At 37.9% G+C, this 11,080-nt stretch overlaps 1 pseudogene; it reads right to left on the bottom strand.

The window, feature by feature from the left end:
• Positions 1-221: 221 nt before the first annotated feature.
• LOC110876182 overlaps positions 222-11,080 on the bottom strand; it is a 54,429-nt pseudogene continuing 43,570 nt past the window's right edge.

The raw sequence follows: 11,080 nt of genomic DNA, 5'->3' as shown, positions 1-11,080 counted from the left end.
TCGATTTTTTTTTGTGTTTTTAAAATTTTTCAAAAACATGTAAAAATCACCCTACCCCCTTGAAAGTCCCGTGTTGTCCTCAACACAACGTTAGAGTAATTCGTGACCCGAATATCCCCACACTTGTTTCACACGGATTTTGAGGAAATACGGTAATTGTGCAAACTATACAAAACAAACAAAATGAAATGCTACTATTTACAGTACCAAACCTGGGACTCTCATGGTTGTTCCTCATCGACCGGGCGTAGAATATAGCCCACTTTATCAAGCTCCAAGTTGTTTATGTCGTTCCCCTCCAAGTACGGCTTCAACCGATGATCGTTCACCGTTTGTTGTTTGTTTGTTTGCTCGTCTTGGATGTCTACATCACCAAACCTTCCAACTCGCCGAACGACATACGCGCCAATCCATTTACTTTTGAGCTTGCCCGCAAACATCTTGAGTCTTGAGTTGTACAACCAAACTTTTTGACCCACTTCAAACGTTTTCTTCCTCAATTTCGCATCATGTATCTTCTTGAGTTTGTCTTTATACGCCGATGCACATTCATACGCCTCGTCTCTAAGCTCTTCAATTTCGCACAATTGTAACTTCCTCATCTTTCCCGCTTCATTGTAGTCCGCATTGACCGTAGTGATCGCCCAATATGCCCGATGCGCTAACTCCATTGGCAAATGACAACCCTTCCCATAAACCATCCGGTAAGGTGTTGTGCCCATAGGAGTCTTGTAGGCCGTTCGGTATGCCCACAACGCATCATCTAATTTACTCGACCAATCCTTCCTATCCGTTCTCACCGCCTTCATAAGAATTTCGTTTATTTGACGGTTGGACACCTCGACTTGTCCACTCGTTTGCGGATGGTAAGGTGTGGCAATCCGGTGATTCACGCTATACCTCTTCAACAATTTCCCAAAATTAAAGTTCTTCAAGTGCGAACTACCATCACTTATGATAACCCTAGGAATGCCGAAACGGGCAAAGATATTGGATTGAACAAACTTACAAACAACCGAGTGGTCATTTGTTCTTGTTGCAATAGCTTCAATCCACTTTGAGACGTAATCCACTTCTACCAAAATATATAGGAAGCCATTCGAATTTGGGAAAGGACCCATAAAGTCAATACCCCATACATCAAATATCTCTACTACCAAGATCGGTTGTAATGGCATCTCATCCCTTTTCGAGATGCTTCCCATCTTTTGGCAATTTATACAATTTCTTGCAAACTCGCACGCGTCTTTGAAAATTATTGGCCAATAAAACCCACATGAGAGAACCCAATAGCCCGTTTTGTGCCCACTAAAATGACCTCAACATGCGGATGAATGAGCATGGGTCAAAATTTCCAACAATTCTGTCTCGGGTACACACCTCTGAATAACTTGATCCGGTCCAATCTTAAAGAGATCCGGTTCATCCCAAATGTATTCTTCACTTGGACCATAAATTGTTGTCGTCGCTTCTTGGTCCAATGATTCGGCATGGCACCCGTGGCTAAATAGTTGACATAGTGAGCATACCACGATGCAACAAAGGTGGAAACGGATAAAAGTTGCTCGTCGGGAAAGCTTTCATTTATTTCACTCACATCATCAATTCCTTCCACCGGGATCCGAGACAAGTGATCCGCTACAACGTTCTCACTTCCCTTTTTATCTCGAATTTCCAAATCAAACTCTAGCAATAACAATACCCACCGAATCAAACGAGGCTTCGCGTCCTTTTTCTCCATCAAATATCGGACCGCACTATGATCCGAATATACCACAACTTTACTCCCCCAAATATACGAGTGAAACTTATCCAAAGCATACACCACCGCTAATAATTCTTTCTCGGTTGTGGTGTAATTCAGTTGCGCTTCTGATAAAGTCTTGCTCGCATAATAAATTACCACCGGTTTCCTATCAACCCGTTGACCCAAAACTGCACCAATAGTAGTGTCGCTTGCGTCACACATAATCTCGAATGGCTTTGACCAATTCGGCTGTTGCAAGATGGGAGCTTTGACCAAATGTTCCTTCAAAACAGTAAAAGCTTGCATACACTCATTAGTAAACTCAAAGCGGACATCTTTTAATAACAAGTTGCATAAAGATTTGGTGATAACACTAAAACCTTTTATGAAACGTCTATAAAACCCCGCGTGTCCCAAAAATGATCTTACACCCTTAAAATTTTTCGGAGGTAGCAAAGATGATATTACCCGTATTTTTTCCTTGTCCACCTCCATGCCCCTTTCCGATATCACATTACCAAGCACAATGCCCTCTTGCACCATGAAGTGACTTTTTTCCCAACTTAACACTAAATTTTTCTTAACACACCTTTTTAAAACTTTTTGTAATTCGTTGAGACATGATTCAAAACTAGTGCCAAAGATTGAAAAGTCATCCATGAACACCTCAAGCGACTCTCCAACCATATCCGAGAAGATACTCATCATACATTGTTGGAAAGTTGCCGGTGCGTTGCATAAGCCAAATGGCATTCGCCGAAAAGCGAAAGTGCCATATGGACTGTAGGTCCCCTTTATGTGTATGGATCTTCACAGAATCGTCTTTCCAATCAAGAGTGCGGAATCCTCTTGATCAGAATTAGCAGAAAACGTGTAGAAACAGAAAACAGCAAATCACTTTCAAACCGGATCTTTATTGATTATCTATCAAACTGATTACAATCAATCAAGATCCCTAACACACTCAAATTCGTCCAAACCCTAGTTCTCACGAATTTCAATGTCTCTCAAACTCTGTTTTAGCTAATTAACTGATTAACCTAAACCCTAATGTCTAACCTTGTTTATATACCACAAGGTTTACAACTGGGCTAGGTCAAACATCATGGGTTGCGAATTGGACAGCCCCAATTCGCCCCCATCACCCAATTCTTTGGGTTTAGTTAGCCCAAACATTACAACTAACTATTACAACGCTAAACCCGCTAACTGTTTATCGTTAAACTAATTACAAGATATCCAAAGACCAAATCTAAGCTGTTGTCACAAACATGCACCAACAAACTCCCCCTTGACAATAGCTTCATAAAAACTTTGTCTTGAGTCAAAACTTTGTCTTCAGTCTTCTTGCAATCTTCAAGTAATCTTGCACTGTCTTTGGTCTTTGGATAGCTTCAGCTTCAACAACTTCTGTCAGGAACAGACTGTCAGCAACAGACTCCCCCTAAGCTGATGCATCCAATCACCAAATCTTCAACACGTTAGCGTTCGAGTAAACTCTAGTTTAGCATTTCCACAGCAATCTTCACTCTTCAACTTTGTCTGCAATATAGAAAGGAGGTTCTACCATGCAGCCAATCAAACTCTCATCTTCACCCTTCACAGCAACTTCTCAGCAACAAACCGCTTCAATCTGTATACTATAAAACAAACATCTCGAGAAACCATAAGAATTTTTCAACATAAGTTAAATAAATTATTATATTTCAAGAGATTAGTTAAACTGTATAACAGATTAAGCATTTTCAACTTATCACCAACACGCAAAAACATTTTGTTCAACACACAAGAACCTGCAGAAGTTAAAATTTGAACTCACTTACTAACACCGTCTCCCCCTATCAGTAACAATTCCTCCAAGAATAACAGTTTTCCGTACATTAAGAATTTTAAACAGAAAAAGACACTATTTTTGGATTTTTTATATTTTTCTGAAAGCAAGTAAATACAAAAGCAATAAACACTCTATTTTTGTGAGAATCACTGGTAAGAAGATCATAACAGCACAATCAAACTGTTCCACACAATTAGATAATTCTTTATTTAATGTTCAGTGAAAAACAGTTCAAGACGATTACCAGTATGTTTGTCCACTTAAACAAAATGCATGAACATTTCAAGTACCATTACCATATGATACGTTAAGGTAATTTTAATTACTGATATACTAGTGTGTCCCACTTCAGGATATACCCCCGCGATTAAGGTATGCACAAAGATTCATCGTAGTAGGTGAGTATACTGATGTCAATCTTTAAGATATCATGACGGTGTTTAGATCTGCATATAATATGTGTTATCATATTTTGATTTCTTAACAATGAACACTCAAATAAATACTAATCAAATCCTGGAAATATAAACAGCACACTCTATCATGCAAGTATCTTCCCTATCACATATTTCACAAGTCCAATCCAGATTTCTGAAATCTTAACTGGGAATAGGTTGAGAAGAGAACAGAATATATCTTTAGCAGAGATGGTATAATATACAGATCAAATGAGATTTTCTCAGTTTGATATAGGTTTCTTGGGTTTCTTTTGGGCACTAGAGGGCCTCTTTCGGGTGTATTAGATCTATAGCGCGACAACGTACAGCTAGGTCAGCATGTATCTGGATGCAGCAGAAGCTGTCGTTGCCTAGCACCTCCAGGTCAGCATATATCTGGATGCAGCAGAGGAGGTACACGACTTTTTTTAGAGAAGATTTCAGAATCAGATCAAAATTATGTGTATCGGGAAAACATACAGACATTCAAATAGAAATGAGCTAATTTCAAGTGACTTTCTTTCCTGAGGTCATGTACAATTTTAGTTCTGAACAGACAGACAGCCAAGATATCCCTAGATGAAATAACAGTATAAAGACCCAAAACTTCAGATTTTGGCAATCTATCAACGCAAGAATTAAGGTTATTACACCATACACCACTGATGCATTCCCCACTCATATTCAGTTCATTTATGTTTATATCACATTGGTAAGTTGATTATTTCATGCTTTTGCCTAATGGTACATCGTATGATGAAGCTGCTATCACACTTAAGCAATTTTGGTTCAAGTTCAGTGTGACAGTCTAACTTGCTGATGTACTATCATTTCTTCTTTTTACACAGTGATAACTCATTTTTGATTTTCTATTTTTTTATGTTTTTGATTTTTTTCAATTTTTTTCTGTGTTTTTGATTTTTAAGAAAAGCAGTAAACTATTTACAAAAATTCTTATGAAAAACCAGTTATTCAGGATTCCTCATCCTGTTGAGTTCGACTAAGTGTTCAAAGCGAGCCCTGTCAAATGCTTTAGTATAAAGATCTGCCAGGTTATCTTCTGTGTCGACTCAGCACATTGAACTTTAATTTAAATCATTTAAAAAAAATATATATCAACAATCTCACATCCCCCGTCCTGTGCCTGAAGCAGCCAATATCAACAAAAGTTGATACTCCTCCTTAGCAGCTCCTGCACACACTAACTTAAGAAATTAGTTAGATTGGGGGACCCAAGCCTTAATGGTCTAGGGTCGTCCAAATTCACCAACCACTGGAACATCCATCCAATATCCATTACTCCTAACTGGAGTCTTGGATCTAAAACCTGTTGATGGAATTTGATTTTGATTTCCACTAGGCCTTTGGTCCTGAGGGTTCCTATATACATTTGGACAGTTTGACCTTTGGAAATTTTGATTTTCAAACCTTGAATTTTGATTCCAAGAAGCATTATTGTTGTAATTTCTAAAGCCATTGTTATAAAAAGTTCGACCACCATCATTCTGGTATCGATTTTGATATTGACCTTGACTTCTGAAATTATTTGTATTTCCATTAAAATTGTTCATTCTAGGTGAACTGCTTCTAGGTCTCTGATATCTGCCTGGTGGAGATCTAGGCTGAAATCTTTGTTGATTTCTTTGAAAACGAGGAACTTGTGGAGTTCCTTTTTCAGCCTTATCCACACCAACAGCAACATTCTGTGGTTGCTTAGGAGCAGATTTCTTTGGAGAATTTGAACCTTTCTCCTCACTATCAACACTCTTCTCTGGCAGTTTCCCTCTCTGTTTGTCACTCAATTGTGCTTCACTATTTTTGTTAGGACAGCAGCTAGCTACATGTCCCTTTATGTGACACCTGAAGCACGATCTCCTTTTCAAAGACTTCTTTGCAGGAGTCTCTGAGGTAGATCCCTTATCTGATGGTGATGATGCCTTGGAAGAATTTTGTTCAGTTTGCTTAATTTCATATTTTTCTATGTTCTTATTTTTTGCAAACTCTACATTTGATTCTTTTTCAATAACAGCAGTTTCATCTTTTATATCACTACCTTGAACAAAATTAATCTTTTTAACAAAAGTTTGATTTTTGCTCTTAGGAGGTGAATTTTTCTTTTTCAAAGGTTCCCTGTTATTATTCTTCCTAGCATCACCACTCTCAGACCCTTCACCTTGACTTGATGTCGATCCGAAACTACTTGGTGCGGTTGACATATAGTTTGCTAGCTCATCTTCATCAGGGAGGAAAGAATAGTCATGACTAAGAGGAGGTGGGACTTCATTAAAGCCCAGGAATCCCACAGTGGTCTTGTCATTACTTTTCTTTAATCCACCCATCATGTGTTTCATAACAAAAGACGAATCTCTGAATTGACTTAATTTCTATTCAAGTTCAATAATTTTGAGTTGTGCATCTGACAACTCTTTGCATTTTTCAGAATTCTCTTTTGTATTCTCAGCCATCATGTCGTGAGCTAAGTCTATTACTTGAAGTTTTTCGTTTAATTTGCATGTTAAAGCTTCGATTTCACTTTCATAACCTTTTATCTTCTTCAAGTATAGAGATTCATTTCTTTTAGCAAAAAAGTTTGACTCTTTTATGCTAGACATCTAGCTCACCAGACTTTGATTTTGAGTTGACAACCTGTCAACCTCACCCTGTAGTTCACAACACCTCAAACATACAGAATTAGATTTTACCTCTTCCTCATGAACTTCTTGAGTTTCATCAGCAACAACCTGTTCAACTTCACTCTTTTTCTCTACGTCAGCATCATCCACTTTTACTTCAGCATTCTCCACTTGAGATTCAGCATTACTCACAGTAGTTTCAGCCTCATCAACTGGCACTATCTCTGCCATGAATGCCTGAGTAGCACTCTCATTTCCCTGATATCGCCTGTGTAATGCATCCCACATATCCTTTGAATTTGTGTACTTTGTGAAGGTATGCTTGATGCTATCAGGTAAGGATTTCTTTATTGCACCCAAAGCTCTCTTTTCAGCATCATACATCTTTTTATCATCAGCTTTCATGTTGACATAGCTTGTTACTCGTGGTCTGCCCTCAAAATCATGTACTGGGTTTACGTACCCATCTTCAATACATACCCACATGCGTGCATCCTGAGATTTAATAAAGGATTTGAAGCTGTTCTTCCAAATAAGATAGTTCTCCACCTTCATCATCTTAGGAGCATTCAAGTTGGCCATGTTCGACATTTTAAACGTTGTAGACTGAGAAAACCGTACAAAATATATCCGAAAACAGTGGTTACCAAATTACACCTTTAGAATCGTCTCGAAAAGACGAGTCCAATGATATATAATGTCGACTCAGCACTTTGAACTTTAATTTAAATCATTTAAAAAAAATATATATCAACAATCTCACATCCCCCGTCCTGTGCCTGAAGCAGCCAATATCAACAAAAGTTGATACTCCTCCTTAGCAGCTCCTGCACACACTAACTTAAGAAATTAGTTAGATTGGGGGACCCAAGCCTTAATGGTCTTGGGTCGTCCAAATTCACCAACCACTGGAACATCCATCCAATATCCATTACTCCTAACTGGAGTCTTGGATCTAAAACCTGTTGATGGAATTTGATTTTGATTTCCACTAGGCCTTTGGTCCTGAGGGTTCCTATATACATTTGGACAATTTGACCTTTGTAAATTTTGATTTTCAAACCTTGAATTTTGATTACAAGAAGCATTATTGTTGTAATTTCTAAAGCCATTGTTATAAAAAGTTCGACCACCATCATTCTGGTATCGATTTTGATATTGACCTTGACTTCTGAAATTATTTGTATTTCCATTAAAATTGTTCATTCTAGGTGAACTGCTTCTAGGTCTCTGATATCTGCCTGGTGGAGATCTAGGCTGAAATCTTTGTTGATTTCTTTGAAAACGAGGAACTTGTGGAGTTCCTTTTTCAGCCTTATCCACACCAACAGCAACATTCTGTGGTCGCTTAGGAGCAGATTTCTTTGTAGAATTTGAACCTTTCTCCTCACTATCAACACTCTTCTCTGGCAGTTTCCCTCTCTGTTTGTCACTCAATTGTGCTTCACTATTTTTGTTAGGACAGCAGCTAGCTACATGTCCCTTTATGTGACACCTGAAGCACGATCTCCTTTTCAAAGACTTCTTTGCAGGAGTCTCTTAGGTAGATCCCTTATCTGATGGTGATGATGCCTTGGAAGAATTTTGTTCAGTTTGCTTAATTTCATATTTTTCTATGTTCTTATTTTTTGCAAACTCTACATTTGATTCTTTTTCAATAACAGCAGTTTCATCTTTCATATCACTACCTTGAACAAAATTAATCTTTTTAACAAAAGTTTGATTTTTGCTCTTAGGAGGTGAATTTTTCTTTTTCAAAGGTTCCCTGTTATTATTCTTCCTAGCATCACCACTCTCAGACCCTTCACCTTGACTTGATGTCGATCCGAAACTACTTGGTGCGGTTGACATATAGTTTGCTAGCTCATCTTCATCAGGGAGGAAAGAATAGTCATGACTAAGAGGAGGTGGGACTTCATTAAAGCCCTGGAATCCCACAGTGGTCTTGTCATTACTTTTCTTTAATCCACCCATCATGTGTTTCATAACAAAATTTTGAGTTGTGCATCTGACAACTCTTTACATTTTTCAGAATTCTCTTTTGTATTCTCAGCCATCATGTCGTGAGCTAAGTCTATTACTTGAAGTTTTTCGTTTAATTTGCATGTTAAAGCTTCGATTTCACTTTCATAACCTTTTATCTTCTTCAAGTATAGAGATTCATTTCTTTTAGCAAAAAAGTTTGACTCTTTTATGCTAGACATCTCGCTCACCAGACTTTGATTTTGAGTTGACAACCTGTCAACCTCACCCTGTAGTTCACAACACCTCAAACATACAGAATTAGATTTTACCTCTTCCTCATGAACTTCTTGAGTTTCATCAGCAACAACCTGTTCGACTTCACTCTTTTTCTCTACGTCAGCATCATCCACTTTTACTTCAGCATTCTCCACTTGAGATTCAGCATTACTCACAGTAGTTTCAGCCTCATCAACTGGCACTATCTCTGCCATGAATGCCTGAGTAGCACTCTCATTTCCCTGATATCGCCTGTGTAATGCATCCCACATATCCTTTGAATTTGTGTACTTTGTGAAGGTATGCTTGATGCTATCAGGTAAGGATTTCTTTATTGCACCCAAAGCTCTCTTTTCAGCATCATACATCTTTTTATCATCAGCTTTCATGTTGACATAGCTTGTTACTCGTGGTCTGCCCTCAAAATCATGTACTGGGTTTACGTACCCATCTTCAATACATACCCACATGCGTGCATCCTGAGATTTAATAAAGGATTTGAAGCTGTTCTTCCAAGTAAGATAGTTCTCCACCTTCATCATCTTAGGAGCATTCAAGTTGGCCATGTTCGACATTTTAAACGTTGTAGACTGAGAAAACCGTACAAAATATATCCGAAAACAGTGGTTACCAAATTACACCTTTAGAATCGTCTCGAAAAGACGAGTCCAATGATATATAATGTCGACTCAGCACTTTGAACTTTAATTTAAATCATTTAAAAAAATATATATCAACAATCTCACATCCCCCGTCATGTGCCTGAAGCAGCCAATATCAACAAAAGTTGATACTCCTCCTTAGCAGCTCCTGCACACACTAACTTAAGAAATTAGTTAGATTGGGGGACCCAAGCCTTAATGGTCTTGGGTCGTCCAAATTCACCAACCACTGGAACATCCATCCAATATCCATTACTCCTAACTGGAGTCTTGGATCTAAAACCTGTTGATGGAATTTGATTTTGATTTCCACTAGGCCTTTGGTCCTGAGGGTTCCTATATACATTTGGACAATTTGACCTTTGTAAATTTTGATTTTCAAACCTTGAATTTTGATTACAAGAAGCATTATTGTTGTAATTTCTAAAGCCATTGTTATAAAAAGTTCGACCACCATCATTCTGGTATCGATTTTGATATTGACCTTGACTTCTGAAATTATTTGTATTTCCATTAAAATTGTTCATTCTAGGTGAACTGCTTCTAGGTCTCTGATATCTGCCTGGTGGAGATCTAGGCTGAAATCTTTGTTGATTTCTTTGAAAACGAGGAACTTGTGGAGTTCCTTTTTCAGCCTTATCCACACCAACAGCAACATTCTGTGGTCGCTTAGGAGCAGATTTCTTTGTAGAATTTGAACCTTTCTCCTCACTATCAACACTCTTCTCTGGCAGTTTCCCTCTCTGTTTGTCACTCAATTGTGCTTCACTATTTTTGTTAGGACAGCAGCTAGCTACATGTCCCTTTATGTGACACCTGAAGCACGATCTCCTTTTCAAAGACTTCTTTGCAGGAGTCTCTTAGGTAGATCCCTTATCTGATGGTGATGATGCCTTGGAAGAATTTTGTTCAGTTTGCTTAATTTCATATTTTTCTATGTTCTTATTTTTTGCAAACTCTACATTTGATTCTTTTTCAATAACAGCAGTTTCATCTTTCATATCACTACCTTGAACAAAATTAATCTTTTTAACAAAAGTTTGATTTTTGCTCTTAGGAGGTGAATTTTTCTTTTTCAAAGGTTCCCTGTTATTATTCTTCCTAGCATCACCACTCTCAGACCCTTCACCTTGACTTGATGTCGATCCGAAACTACTTGGTGCGGTTGACATATAGTTTGCTAGCTCATCTTCATCAGGGAGGAAAGAATAGTCATGACTAAGAGGAGGTGGGACTTCATTAAAGCCCTGGAATCCCACAGTGGTCTTGTCATTACTTTTCTTTAATCCACCCATCATGTGTTTCATAACAAAATTTTGAGTTGTGCATCTGACAACTCTTTACATTTTTCAGAATTCTCTTTTGTATTCTCAGCCATCATGTCGTGAGCTAAGTCTATTACTTGAAGTTTTTCGTTTAATTTGCATGTTAAAGCTTCGATTTCACTTTCATAACCTTTTATCTTCTTCAAGTATAGAGATTCATTTCTTTTAGCAAAAAAGTTTGACTCTTTTATGCTAGACATC

The sequence above is a fragment of the Helianthus annuus genome, chromosome 8, assembly GCF_002127325.2.
Source record: "Helianthus annuus cultivar XRQ/B chromosome 8, HanXRQr2.0-SUNRISE, whole genome shotgun sequence".
NCBI lineage: Eukaryota > Viridiplantae > Streptophyta > Magnoliopsida > Asterales > Asteraceae > Helianthus > Helianthus annuus.
Note: the sequence above shows the minus strand (reverse complement) of the source record. Positions and strands in the feature narration are given on the sequence as shown.